Raw genomic sequence first — 13,758 nt, forward strand, 5'->3', positions numbered from 1 at the left:
TGTAGACACCATGCACCCACCATCCAGATGAAGACAAAATGCTGATTTCCAGCACTCCAACAGAATCTCGTGTACTCCTTCATAGTCAACGGCCCAATCTGAAATCTGACTGAAATGTCCTGACCTGTTTCCACTGACTGTATAAATGGAAGAATGAGCTTGTACAGAAGCAGGCAGCATGCCTTCTTTTGTATTCAAATTCTTCCTCACAACATTATGTCTGTGAGAATCATTCTCGTGGCTGCATATAGAAGTTTGGTCGTTCTCACTCCAATATAGAATTTTACTAGATTGTACCTCAATTTATATAGCCACTCTATTGCTCATGGACATTTGAGTTGTTTCAAATTTTTAACTATATTCAATAGCTGCTATGAATACTGGTGTCCATGTGTTCCGGTAGACATAAACAGTTAATACTCTTAGGTAATACACTCAAATGCTAGTAAAGATGGTTCACTGCAAAAATGCATATTTATCTTTAGTGAGCACTGCCTGTTTTCCAAAGGGAAGAGAGAAGCAGGAATATGTGCTCCATCAAAAACACTTCATTGTTAACCTTACTTTATGTATAGTCTTGCTAAATATGAGTCCACGTGTCCAAAAGTAAAACGTGCTGTCAATAGCCATAACTGGTTTGGCTCAGTGGATAGAGCGTCGGCCTATGGACTGAAGGGTCCCTGGTTTGATTCTGGTCAACAGCATGTACCTAGGTTAGGGGCACATCCCCAGTGGGGGATGTGCAGGAGGCAGCTGATTGAAGTTTCTCTCTCATCGATGTTTCTAACTCTCTATCCCTCTCACTTCCTTTCTGTAAACAAAACAAAACAAAAACACACAATAAAATATATCTTAAAAAAAACACTTGCTGTAAATAGAAAAAATATAAGAATTTGGCATACCTATTTTCTTTAGCCATAAAAAAAGAAAAGAAAAAAGAGCTATGACACAAAACCAAAAAGAAGTCCAAGAACATACACCAAATTTTCTTTTCATTAATACAACCCAGCCATAGAGTACAAGAATATTTATTTCTTTCACATCCATCACATTTAAAGTCCTTGAAGGTGGATTTATGTGATTTCATAAAACTATTATTAAACTCCTTCTATACACAAACTTGCTGAAAGTGACATTCATTCTACATATAATTATTAGTCCTTGTTACTGTGATCACAGGCTGCCACGCATTTGCAATTAGAAATGACAGTAATTTAAAAAAAAAAATGGGTTTCCAAATACATCATACTTAAGAATTTACTCTGGTTGTCATTCATACATTTTGATTTTTAATATGAGATATTGAAAACTGAATTAAATTTATCAGAAGGAAAATCTATATCCCAAGTAAATATCTTCTGAAATATAAAGATTTTATTAACACTATCTTTAGTTGGCTTTGTCGATGTTTATTAATCACCTAAAATCCAGCTCCAAACTGAGTTTTGGGTTCAAATTACACCACTGTTGGACTGTTTATTCAATACAGAAATTACCACATTGATAAGTGATAACCTGAGGCAGAGGAGAAAAGTTCCAGTTCAGTCAACAACATGACTTTAGATAACCTTGCACTTGGGCCTCGGTTTCCTCAGCTATTAAGGGAAGGACGTGTCTAGGTGGACTTCTAGGAAATGTTCAAGACATTATTGTTTTAAAAACATGTCCTCAAAAGTTTTCCACTGTGATGTTCGGAACAGTCATCAAAATGGTTAATTATTAAGCTGCACTGTAAATATTTTGCGGATGGCTTTTGCTGCTTATTAAGAGAAGATGGTTAAGAATGTTGGGATGCAATTAAGTTTTAGAAAAAGGGACTTTTTTCTCTCAGGTTCTCCCCTGGTATTGGTATTGGAAGAGGGGCACAAATGGAGAGGACATTTCTGATCTCAATTTATGACAGTTAGAAGAGATGAAACAAATATACAGATAAGAGGAACATCGATCAGACCATCAAACCTCAGAGGGAAGGTAGGGAAGAGTGGGGGTAAAGGGAAGAGATCAACCAAAGACCTGTATGGATGCAAATAAGCCTAACCAATGGATACAGACAACAGGGGGGTGAGGGCATGAGTAGGGGGAATAGGGTGGCATTGGGGGAATAAGGACATATATGTAAGACCTTAATCAATAAAGAAATTAAAAAAAAAGAGTGGGTGCATGCTGTTAGGGCATGCCCTAAGTCAAAGATCAGACTCTCCAATGCACCCTAAAGCTTAAAGACAAACATTTTTAAATTTCAGGGTGAACATTAACCCCAAATGTAGGCAAGATCACATGGAAGTAATAAAATAAATGGGGTGCAGAAAGAACAACAAAATGGTAGAATATAAACAAGTCTCAGTCTTGGTTTTTACCATGGTAAACACATTTAATGAAGTTTGTAAATGAGTTTTAGAAAAAGACTCTTAGATCTATAATTAGACAAAATCAGGTAAGTCAGGATAACAAACCCCTAATACTTTCCATAGGGCTTAGAAACAGAAGTTCCACATACAGAACATATGCACAGTTTTTTGTTTGTTTGTTTGTTTGTTTTGTTTTTTAATGCCTTACCAACCATAAGAGAATACTGTAGAGGGGATCTGACCTTCCATTACAGGTTGGCAGGAACTGTAATGTTAAGGAATGGGCTTAACTGTTGCCTTGAACTGAAGTGATAACATTGTTGGAATATAAGAAACTACCAGGTAATGTGATTGCTCTTAACACTGCTTGTCCAATAATAGAACAGACTTTTAGATAAGATTTAATGAAAGTTAGAGAGATTACAAAAAAGTCAGGAAGTACATAGGGAGGATGGAGACCACGTGTGAAAAAAGTTAATAGAAAGTTAAGGGAGAGGAAGTTTTTCCATTATTCAAATTCGTATTATTTCCTTCCCTTCTGGTGGCCAATTCCAAGCCTGGCTCAAGTTGGCACACAGTGCACACAGAACACTTCAGCACACCTCAGAGAAGGGGCACATTACAAGCTGAGACTCCAGAAGCCAGGAACTGTAGAACAAAATTCCCCTACCAGAGAGGGTACAATGTGATCATTAAAAAATAACAACTGCTATAATGAATTGAAACTTATTATGTATGCTTAAATCATGAATTAATAGATAACACAAAATAAAAAAATATCTTGTTGATCACCTTTAAAAAACTATGAGGCAACCAACTCATTCTGAAAGCTCCTAAGATTCAAGCATATATCCTGCCTTTCCTGTAGGAACCAAATAGTTGACACATTTTTAATTTTTTTTACTTAATGTTCCAGCTAACAATCATTAATTTGTAGTCCCCAAAAAGGAATAGATCATGACATTAATTACTTATAGTACTATGACCATTGGATGAAAGGTTATGATAAACTTTAAAGGGTGAATCAAACTGATACCATTTATATCCAATTTCAATCTTGACATAAAAAAACAGAGGCAGCCAAATATTATGTATCTCTGGTGGTAGTAAACAAAATTAAAACAAAATCAAACCCTAAAACTGATAAAGCTTCTTTATTAATCACACATTTATAGGAAACATAAGGGACAGAGGAACAGGCTTAAATGACACTATGAAGAAGCAATCTGAAAAATCCAGAAAGTGAGATTATCTACAGAACAAACAACCTGATTTAGTCAACAAATAAGCTGAGGAGGGGTTCCTAGAGAGCAAAATAATAATAAAAATAATAAGAGACATATCAATCAAAAGTAACATGTAGACTTTAGTTCAATCCTAATTTGAATAAGCTATATAAAAAGCTTTTATGAGAATTTTGAATATTGATGGGATATTTGATGAAATTAAGGATTTTTTTCCAGATCTGATAAAGGTATTGTGGTTATGTTTTTAAAAAATAAGCCCTTATCTGATCTGTGTATGGGTGAAATGATCTAATGTCTGGGATTTATTTCAAAACAATGTATCCCAGAGGTAGTGGGGAGGAGATGGGGCACAGATAAAACAAGATTGGTTATGAGCTCATAACTGCTGAAGCTGGCCAATAGGTCAATCAGGATTTGTTTTACTGTTCTATTTTGATATGTCAGAAAATGTCTAAAATAAAAAAGTTTATAATTGACTTCAAATGTTTATTTGCACAATAGTATGTTAGTTTACCAATGCCAAATAGCATAGTTTACAGCTATCAATTTAATACATAATAAAATAAGTACTTTAACAGATAAGGCATGCAATGAAGAAAATATGTAGGCCACAGGTCATCTCAAAGTTAATAAATTTCACATTGAAGACCATTAGAGCCAAACATTAACTTTATTGAAAAATGTTTGGCAGACAAAGAAATTATAACCAAATGTCCAAAGCTCTGTGCAAATTGTTTTTACAGCATTAACTCTAACACATTAGACTGCTTATAAAAAAGGAGAAAATGTCGTGGGGGGGGGGGGGGGAAGGGGAGAGTGAGATGAAATAATAAAACTGTGATTTAAAAAAAGATGACTATACTATTTTAGAAAATGTAAAATTGCTTTATTTTATATATTTATTTAATCCTCACCCAAGGATACTTTTTCCTATTGATTTTTATTTTTTTATTTTTACTTTTTTTTTTTTTTTTTTTTTTTAAGACAGAGAGTGTAAGGGAGGGGGAGAGACAGAGAGAAAGAAACATCTATGTGAGAGAGACACATCGATGGTTGCCTCCCACACTCACCCTGACCAGGACAAGGGACTGAGCCTGTAACAGATTTGTGTCCTTGACCGGAATTTAAACCACAACTCTTCAGTCTGTGGGCTAATACTCTAACCACCATACCAAACTGGCTAGGGCTTCACAAAAAATTTAAATAAAATTAATAAATAGTTCAAGAAATTAATAAAAACTATTTTTTCAGAATTCAGTGTAAGAAAAGATTAATGACTGAGACTTCTCTCTCTGGAGATGAAGTTCACTCATTTGGCATCTGTTTTGATCAAAAGCAGAAGTCAAACTACTCAATGACTAGAATAAAGAAAGCCTGTGGAAGATGGGACATAGAGAAACAGCCATTTCACTGAGTGTTATCATTCATGTTCCAAATTCAGAGAACAGATATTTAAATGTTCAAGAAATAACACCAGGAATATGATGCTCACAAAATTCTGCCAGGCTCAATCTTCACAATAATTTTGGAAAGGTAAAACTACATTTATGAAATATTTAGTTATATTTATTCTGTAATATTCTAATTATTTATAAATTAGAGGACTGTGCATGACATTCGTGCACTGGGTGGGATGGGGTTCCTCAGCCCAGCCTGTGCCTTCTCGCAGTCCAGGACCCCTAGGCAGACATCCCCCCAAGGGGTCTTTAGTGCTGCTTCGGAGGTGGGAGAGGCTCCTGCCACCCCGCTGCGCTCATCAGCCATGAGCCCACTGGCAAGCCCAGCTTTTGGCTGAGCAGAACTCCCCCTGTGAGAGCACAATGACCACCAGGGGGCAGCTCCTGCATTGAGAATCTGCCCCCTGGTGGTCAGTGTGTGTCATAGCGACTGGTCATTTTGCTATTCAGCCTATTTGCATATTAGCCTTTTATTATATAGGATTATTAGAAGTCTGATGCATGAAGATTCATGCAAAAACAGGCCTTCCTTACCTGGCTGCCAGCACTGCCTTTGCCCTGGCCGGAGCCGCCTTTTCACCTCCCCATGCTGCCTGCCCTGCCCCTAGCGGCTCAGTGTCTGTATATGCAAATCAACCCACCATATTTGTTGGGTTAATTTGCATACTCACTCCTGATTGGCTGGTGGGCGTCATGAAGGTACAGTCAATTTGCATCTTCTCTTTTATTAGTGTAGATTATATAGGATGGTAATTCACATGTTATTTTTGGTAACTGCTATCTTATTTAATGGACCAAAGTTCTCTCCTTTGACAGTAATGGATTAAAAAAAGATAATTCAACCTGATGTTTTGTTGAAATTATATTTTACTTTAAAAAACCAAACTGTAAATTGGTATTTTAGTTGATGTTTATTTTTCCTTATCATCTCTGGAATGAGAAACTTATGTCAAAGTGTTTCTCTTTAATCAATCAACTGGTTGAATAAATTTATTGCCAAAAGCCAGGCACCATTTAGAAGCTATGGACAAAGAGAAACACTGTTCAAAGTCCTGGAGAAAGAGAAGAGAACTGATAGCATGCATCCTCTAAGAGAGTTGCAGGGATGGAACTGGGAAGCAGCTGCAATTGGTCCTGAACAGGCCAAGGAAGGAACCATTGGTATTCATGCAGTTAAAAGTCATAGACAAACTGAGAAGGAACTGGAAGTGAGGGAGGTACTGGCGGTTGGATTCCATCTAGCCAACCGGAAGTTGACTAGAGAGTGAAAAACACTTCAGGGTCAATTTATTATTGTACAAAATGTCTTTATAACTAATCCTTAAACTGTTGGCAGAGATATTTCATTTGTAACAGGTATTAATATGTAGATTCTGAAATAATTCTGCTTCTATGTATATTAATGAAATGCACAACTATTTTATTTGCTGAAATCAGCTCATATCTTGCCTGTATGTCTATATCTGGTTTTTAATAAGAACAATATCTTTCCTCTTTTCTGGTTTCTGTGAGTGGTGTTCTCCCTTTCTCTTCTCTCCTCCCCCAACACTACTGGCTCCTTCTCTCACTCCCTACTCCACTCCTACAGAGGTGGAACCTCCCAGTGTGTGGGACATGGATATTAATCCATCCTTTGGTTGGGTTGAGCGAATCTATTAAACTCCTGAGCATGGGAGTTTGGTCTCTTTCTTCTTCCCTCTCCACCCAGGAGCCATGTGAGGGAGGAACCCAGGAAGTTATATTTGCTCTGCAGTTTCAGCCATTCCATTGGTGGCTTGTTTCAAGGTGGAGGCTGGAGATTAGGAAGTGTATCTGGTTCTTACATCTAAACTATATTCTCCATAACAGCTTCTTCACATGCCAACTCTATTGTCTTACTCTTCAATTGGTTTGAAGCATGAGAGAGAAGAAAGCTGTTATTCGTTGATTCCCCTTTCCCAAAACTTCAAATAGTATTTTCCCGCCTTTCCTTCTGTTTAGGTTGAGATATTGGTGGGGTGAGAGTCCCCTTTTCATCCTTCTCTAATACCAAACATGACTCCTAATCAATGAGGATGACCCACAAAACACTATAGCAATATCTTTTCATAGACCCCATATCAGACCTGGCAATGAACTTAAGTAAACTCCCCAAAACATTTCAGAAAAAGTTTCCCTTATGAGTAAAGTTTAACAACTGATGAGATGGATGTTTAAACAGGAGGTGCCAATTTAATAATATAAATGGTAAGCAACCCCCTCACCACTCTGGAGTTCTTCATGCAGAAATAAGTTCAATAGCTTACTGAAATACAACAATCTAGTTAAAATCACAAAATATTATTAGGCGAAAAGTGCTGAAAAACAACAACAGCCCACATACAATAATCAAGATTCTCTTCATGTGGCAGTGGAAATATATTTTCCTTAGGTAAAAGTAAAAAAAGAAAGATATTTAATAGAAAATAATAGATAATTGGTCAATCAGTACAAAAGTTGTTTTTCACCCATAACTTAGTGGACTTTAATTTTAAAGGGGACCCAACCAGATACAGCTTTTAAAAATAAATGGATATAAAACCATAAGAGAATATAGATCTATTTTGGCATTTAAATTTTTTTAAAATAAATATATTTTTATTGATTTTAGAGAGAAAGGGAGAGGCAGAGAGAGACAGAAACATCAATCATGAGAGAGAATCATCGATCGGCTGTCCCCTGCACGCCCCACATTGGGAATTGAGCCCACAATCTGGGCATGTGCCCTGACTGGGAATTGAACTGTGACCTCCTGATTGATAGGTCAACACTCAACCACTGAGCCATGCATGCTGGGCTTAACTTTCTTTGCCACTTAATGCTATTTTTCACCAAATACCTGCCTTCACACATAGACACACATCACTTAAAAAAGAGAACCATGTGCCACAAATTAAAAAAAAAAAAAAAAAAAAAAACCCAAAAAAAACAGTTTCAGGAGTTATTCTAGCAAATATTCATTTTAAAGATATTCCTGAGCATGAAGAACATGAGTTGGTACACTCTTGAGTTTACTGCCCTGGTTCTCCATATATATTTTTTTAATTCTCAGCGGATGCATGATACTGAAAGAGAGTCTGAGTGCTTTCTAACTTAAGAATCACAATAATTTCATCTCATATACAGTGTGAGTTTCTTGTATATCAGCTTCTCTATTTAGATTTTAAACTTAGAAATCAGGAACAACTTGAAAAACTTGTAGAGTACCTTGTATGTAACAGACTACATATTTGCGAATGAAAAGAAAATGTATTTTATTTTTGTACATTATGAAAATATTTTATAAACTTTTGAGAATAGATTAACAAACTAATTTTACTTTTTTATTCTAGTCTCAGTGTTCCAAATACATGTATTTCCATCTTTGGCCAGAGCACAAAGTATAAATATGTCCTTCAAAATGTATTGGTGATAAGCACTAACTATGACTGAAGCACCATTCTAAATTCCTTTAGAAGAATGTATTCTACTATTCACAGTCCCTGATAACAGCATATCCAATTGTTGGGTGGACATCCTCAATGTGAAAACTGGCAATTACATTGCTAACTATTTGGCTGTAATTCTATTATAATAATCTCTGAACTATACAGAACTTTTTTTCATTTTTGTTTGTTTTTAAAGCAGATATTTGAAGAGAGCTATTAGATCTGTCCCTAATCCTTTCTCCAAGCAAATAATGCCTGGCTTTAAGACTAGATAATGACTCTAGGACACAGGAATCTGCCCCTCCTATCTCTGGACACAACATTTTTGTAATTGTAACTATCATTTCACTGGCTGCACCGCCACCTCACAGAGCAGTTGGAACTGCAAATATCTAAAACTTTTAGAATGTATGCGTAAGATCAATAAGCTGTTATCTCTTCCCTCCTGTTGTTAATTATGTCATGCTCACAACTATTCTTATACAATTTATTGTACATATGTGACATTTTAGTTTCTAATGATATCTTTCTATTTTTGTAGTAATTAAATTGTTGTTTTACATTTTTTGTAGTCATTAAATTTTTTTCATAGAATTTACAAAAAGGGCACGCATACATCTTAAGTATACAATCTGATAAAAAGTATGTAACGGTGTACCTACTACCACAATCGTGATACAAAACATTCTGGGGCTCCTAAACAGTCCTCTCATACCTCCTCTCAGTCAGTCCCCAGCACCCCCACAGGCAGTAACCGTCCTGGTTTCTGTCAGTGCAGATGAATGAGCCTATTCCACTTAAATGGAACCAACTCTTCGTTCATGATGTCGTTTTGTATTTGGCTTCTTCACTTAAACATGATGTTTTTGAGATCTATCCATATTGCTATGTATCACTAACAAGATAAGTAGCATCCCACTGAATGGATACTGTTATACTCTATGAATATACTACAACCTCATACATTCTCCTCTTAATAGATATTTAGGTGGTTTCCAGTCTTTGGTTATTATGAATAAAGCTGTGATGGCCACACTGTACAAGTCTATTTACGCACTTATTTTCTGTTCCCTTGGGAAAATGCCTAGAGGTGGAATTGGTGGTTCCCAGGGTACACTTATGTATAACTTTGTAGAGTAAGCTGTTTCCAAAGTGGCTATACCATTTTACAGCCTGATGAGCAATGTATGAGTTCCAGTTGCTCCATATCCTTGCCAACATGTAACAGTATTGTCAGTCTCTTTAATTTTAGCTATTGTACTAGGTTTGAAGTAGTATCTCATTATGTTTATACTTGCATTCTCCAATGACATTATATGCCTTTCATTTAATGGCCATTATGTATCTTCTTTTCTGAAATGATTTTGTGTGTGTGTGTGTGTGTGTGTGTGTGTGTGTGTGTGTGTGTGTATTACTGGCCTGCATCCTCTGAATCCGGGATACACACATATATATATTACTGGCCTGCACCCTCTCTAATCCGGGACCCCTCGGGGGATATCCGACTGCACCTCTCACAATCCAGGACTGCTGGCTCCAAATCACTCGTCTGCGTGCTTGCCTGCTTTACTGCTCCTAACCCCTCTGCCTGCCTGCCTGATCTCCCCTAACCACCTCTGCCTGCCTGCCTCATTGCCCCTAACTGCTTCCCTGCTGGCCTGATCGCCTCTAACTGCTCCCTTACTGGACTGATCGACCCTAACTGCCTCTGCCTTGGCCACACATCCAGAATCCAGGATTCCTTCCTCTGGCAGGCCACAGGCACATGGGACCCAGGCCAGCTTTGCCACAGGGGTCATGGGTGGCCAACTTCACCCGGGCCACAGGTGCTGGTGCCCGGGACTACAGGGAGGGCGTGTTTTCTCCCTTTCCTGTGCCACCGGGCCCTCGGCCCTCACAGCCACTGTGGCTTTGTCTGGATGGACTTCTGGAAGGCATATGGTCTAATTAGCATATTACTCTTTTTTTGTTGTTTTTGTTTTAACTTTATTTTTATTTTTTAAAAAAATATTTATTGTTCAGATTATTATAGGAGATTATTATAGGTGTCCCTCCCCCTCCCCCTTAGCTCCTCTCCACCTGACTCCCAACCCCACCCCACACCCTTACCCCCGCCACTGTCTTCATCCATAGGTGTAAGATTTTTGTTCAATCTCTTCCCGCACCCCTCAGACCCCCTTCCCCCTGTGAATTGTTAGTCCAATCCCTTTCTATGTCCCTGATTCTATTATATTCTCTTTTATTAGTATAGGTACTTATTCTAGTATATCTGGTGAAAAGATTTCCTTTCCCCATGGGAATGTCTTGGTGTCTTGGTCAAAAAGCAACTATGGCCGAAACCAGTTTGGCTCAGTGGTAGAGCGTTGGTCTGTGGACTGAAAGGTCCCGGGTTCGATTCCGATCAGGGGCATGTACGTTGGTTGTGGGCACATCCCCGGTAGGGGGTGTGCAAGAGGCAGCTGGTCGATGTTTCTCTCTCATCGACGTTTCTAGCTCTCTCTCTCTCTACCTTCCTCTCTGTAAAAAATCAATAAAATATATTTAAAAAAAACAAACAAAAACAAAAAAACAAACAAACGAACAAAAAAAAGCAACTGTGCTTGTATGGGTCTATTTTACTATTTTCTATTCTGTTTCATGGATCTATTTGTTTATCTTAAAGCTAATACCATACTAAAAATTATCCCAGTAGCTTTAAAAGTCTTGAAGTCAATTAATGTATGACAACTTTTCTATTCTTTAAGATTGTTTTAGATATATAAATTCCTTAACCTTTCCTAAACAGGTTTTACAACCATCTTGCAATTTCTATAAAAAAATCTTGTTGAGGTTTTAATTGAGACTGTACTAAATTTATGGATCAATTTGAGAGAAGTGATATTCTTTAAAGTCTTGATATTCTTAACAATATCAAGACTTCCAATAGAAAACCATGGCATATTCCCATTTATTTTGGGTTTTAATTTCATTCAGCAGTAATTTCCAGTGAAGAAATCTTAAATGTCTCTTTATTCCTAATTGTGTATGTATTAATGCAAATGGGATTTTTATGAGCTTATTTTCCAATTTTTGCTGTTGTATTATAAATATAATTGGTTTTTATATATTGATTCTGAGAGTAGTTTGATAGATTGTTTAGGATTGTCTATATAAATAATGTCTTGGAGTGAAAACACTTTTGTTGTATTATTTTATCATAAATGAATGTTGAATTTTGTTAAGTGATGTTTTTGAACCTACTGAGATGACTATAAGGCTGTTAATATAGTGATTGATTTTCAAATGTTTCACTAACTGTGCATGCCTGAGATAAACCCTACTTGGTCATAATGTATTAGTATTCCATATTATAGATAATATTGCTTTATTTGATTCACTAAGCTGTAATTTTCTCTCCTTATAATGCCCTTATCAGATTTTTGGTTTGAGGCTATGCAGGCTTTATAAAATGAGACTGAATGTGTTTCTTTCTCCTATATTTTCTGACGGTTTGTGTAAAATTGATATTTCTTCCTTTAATGCTTCATAAAATTTATGAGTAAAACTCTCTGAACGTGGAGTGTCCTAAAAAAAAAAAAAAAAAAAAAAAGGTTTTCTGAAAAAGTTTGTGTAAAACTGGTATTAATTTTCCTTAAATATTTCATGGAATTCACTAATAAAACTATCTGGACTTGGAGTTCTCTACAAAGAAAGGTTTTTCGTGTGAATTTAATTCAGTAAATTTTAGGGATTTTTCTCATATCAAACAAATGATTCTTTAAAAGAAATAATGAAGTTTACCTTTTATATTTACCCACATATTCACAATTTCCGGTGATTTCATTTCATCCTTTAGATGTAAGTTCCCCTACTGTTACCTTCTTCAGCCAGCATTCCTTATAACACAAGTCTGACTATCTGCTGGAATAGTAATCACCAGGTCCTGCAGACTGGAGAGAGCCCTAAGGTGACAGCTATATACAGACAGATCTGGCCAGTCCAGGTTCACCTCCTTCAAAGGTTTAAACATTCCTTCCAGTTTCTGTTTACTTTCTTGGACTCTCCAGTGCTTAAAAATTTTAATTATTGCAAGGGTTAGCCTGCCTGATACAGGCTCTTCCACCCTTTCTAGAAACCAGAATTCCTCTGCAGATTCTATTTTTGATTCGATGGTAGTACTAATTAATAAAGAGTGCTAAATTTTATCACTAATTTTAGAATATACAATCACAGGCTTACACAAAAACATCATAAAAACTCTGTAAATATAATGTAAGTGTAAAATGGAGCTACATAAGCTAACCTTACTAGATTTATCTTCATAAATTTGGCTACAGTTTTTACTCTGCAATTTTCAAGTGGCTACTACTGTTAAAAAAAAAAACTAGAGACTTCCCTATGGACTAACATTAAGATACTTTGGCTGTAATTATTCTAACAAGGCTAATTCCAAAAGCATATCTGGAAAAATAGACAAATGACTTTCTGAAATCTAGATTATCTGGTATCATTTTTGAACTGTCAAATCAAGTGTGTGTCTATGAAGAAAAAAAGTGTTAAATGCACCTTTTTTTCATGAATATGATGACTCTATGAAATTGTATACATTATAAATTATATATTTTTAAAAAATGAGAGGATAATAAATGCATTTGTCTACCAAATATATAAATAATGTGTGTGTGTGTGTGTGTGTGTGTGTGTGTGAATCTCATGAATTATTAACTAATGAGCATTTATTTAGGTAGTATTTTAGATTTTGTTTATATAAAACAATGCTTTAATTAACATAACTGCACATATTTCTTTGCTTACTTGTCTGATCGTTTTCTTAAGATAAATTCTTAGAATTTTAAAATAAATTATATAAGCATATATATGCATACACATAAACCTACACATCTATGTGCATTATTTGTGTATAGTTGTGCCCATTTACACTCCTAGAAAGATGATGAGATAGTTTATTTCTTGGTGCTTTGGCCAGAAAACAGCTATTATCAAGATTTTTAACATTTGCCTACTGGAAAGTTTTTTAAAATGACAATGCAATGCAATTTTAATTTGCGTTCTTTGAATAGTGTGTTGGCCATTTTAGTTCTTTTGTGAATTTCATGGTTTGTAGTTTTTCTTCTACCACATTATCTTTTTCTTAGTAGGTTTTTAATGGAGGTTCATGTACTCTTTGTCTACTCTGACAACAGAGTGCTTTTAGGTCGGGCCTGCTAGATTTGAACTCTGAACCCCAGCACCACCACACCCTAGTTAGAGAAAGAGAGAG

At 36.1% G+C, this 13,758-nt stretch overlaps 1 protein-coding gene across 6 annotated transcripts in view; it reads right to left on the reverse strand.

Annotated features, from left to right (window-relative positions):
- The window catches only part of EXOC2 (exocyst complex component 2), a 232,775-nt gene that overhangs the window by 31,173 nt on the left and 187,844 nt on the right, over positions 1-13,758 (reverse strand). The gene's annotated exons all lie outside the window — the stretch shown is intronic.

The sequence above is a fragment of the Pipistrellus hanaki genome (genome assembly GCF_964339955.1).
Source record: "Pipistrellus hanaki genome assembly, chromosome: 2".
Taxonomy (NCBI): domain Eukaryota; kingdom Metazoa; phylum Chordata; class Mammalia; order Chiroptera; family Vespertilionidae; genus Pipistrellus; species Pipistrellus hanaki.